The 1,761-nt window shown below is 49.1% G+C and overlaps 1 pseudogene across 1 annotated transcript; it reads left to right on the top strand.

Annotated features, from left to right (window-relative positions):
- The first annotated feature begins 650 nt into the window (after window positions 1-650).
- Window positions 651-1,276, top strand: LOC116538355 (annotated as a pseudogene). Its single transcript, XR_004263614.1, has one exon. The product of XR_004263614.1 is annotated as an interferon-induced transmembrane protein 3 pseudogene (transcript).
- The last annotated feature ends 485 nt before the right edge of the window (window positions 1,277-1,761 follow it).

Raw genomic sequence — 1,761 nt, 5'->3', positions numbered from 1 at the left:
TTATAAATTCATGCACTAATTCTATAATAAAGCCTGATTTAGAAACCCAGCCATACACATGTCAGACCCACAGAAAAAAAAAAAAGTCCCTGTTGAAGTCAGGGCCAAGGGCTGACCATTTCAGGTTCGTAGTCTCTCACTTCTATTTCACTTGTTACCTGCTAATTTCCAATTCGAAGAGGCACTAAAAAGTTAACGTGCAGCCGGGCAGGGTGGCTGCTGCCTTTCATGGCAGCACTTTGGAACACTGAGACGGGAGGATCGCTTGAGCCCAGGAGTTCAAGGCCAGCCTGGGCAACATAGGGAGACCCGTCTCTACAAAGATTTAAAAATAGGTCAGGTGCAGTGGCTCATGCCTGTAATCCCAGCACTTTGGGAGGCCAAGGTGGGCAGATCACCTGAGGTCAGGAGTTCAAGACCAGCTTGGCCAACATGGCAAAACCCCGTCTCTACTAAAAATACAAAAAGCAGCCAGGCGTGGTAGTGAGCACCTGTAATCCCAACTACTTGGGAGGCTGAGGCAGGAGAATCACTTGAGCCCAGGAGGCAGAGATTGCAGTGAGCTGAGATCATGCCACTGCACTCCAGCCTGGGTGACAGAGTGAGACTCTGTCTCAAAAATATAAAATTAAAAAATAATCTAGTGGGGAAAGGGAGGGCCCACTGAGAACCATCCCAGCAACCTGACCACAGCTGGTCTTCCCTGGACACCATGAGCCATACTGTCCAATCCTTCTTCACTCCCGCCAACACCGACCGTCCACCCAACTATGAGATGCTGAGGGAAGAGCACGAGGTGGCTGCGCTGGGGGCGCCCCACAACCCAGCTCCCCTGACATCCACCGTGATCCACATCCACAGCGAGACCTCTGTGCCCGACCACGTCATCTGGTCCCTGCTCAACACCTTCTTCATGAACTCCTGCTGCCTGGGCTTCATAGCATTTGCCTACTCTGTGAAGTCTCAGGACAGGAAGATAGTTGGTGACCTGACCAGGGCCCAGGCCGATGCCTCCACCGCCAAATGCCTGAACATCTGGGCCCTGATCATGGGCATCATCATGACCATTCTGCTGATCATCATCCCAATACTGATTCTGCAAGCCTATCAAGAGATCGAGAGGAATCATCCAGGCCAGGGGCTCTGCCCGTGACCTGTTTCCCATACTCCAGCTTCCATTCCTCGCCCTGCCCCGAGCCAAGTCCTGTATCAGCACTTTGTCCTCACACGCTTTTCTACATTGGTGTTCAATAAAGTGCACGTGTTCCTGATAAAATAAATAAATAAAATTAGCTGGGTGTGGTGGCATGCACCTGTGCTCCCAGCTACTTGGGAAGCTGAAGTGGAAGGATCAATTGAGCCTGGGGGCTCAAGGCTGCAGTGAGTTGTGATTGTGCCACTGTCCTCCAGCCTGGGTGACACAGAGAGATCCTGTCTCAAAAAAATAAGGAAAGAAATAAAAAGTCAATACGCGATGGTTATTTCTTTTCCCTCAGATGTGAACTCCAAAACAGGGAGCTGAGTTTTTATTTACTTTTGCATGTTTGGTGAACTGTAGGCATAGAATCCATGTTGACTAAATAGATACAGGAAGAGTAACTATAAAGTAATGCTTTGGCTCTGCAAATGCCTACAACTGTTCAGAGAAAAGGCATTATGTGAAATCTAAGATATCCCACTGCTCCTTTCAGTGGTGTTGTGGGAGGGTGCTATGATTGCTCATGATGTTGGCAAAGCACATTCTGCTGAAAGAAAACCACT

Source organism: Sapajus apella, unplaced genomic scaffold, assembly GCF_009761245.1.
Source record: "Sapajus apella isolate SASKATOON/1434 unplaced genomic scaffold, GSC_monkey_1.0 scaffold119, whole genome shotgun sequence".
NCBI classification, from domain to species: domain Eukaryota; kingdom Metazoa; phylum Chordata; class Mammalia; order Primates; family Cebidae; genus Sapajus; species Sapajus apella.
Note: the sequence above shows the minus strand (reverse complement) of the source record. Positions and strands in the feature narration are given on the sequence as shown.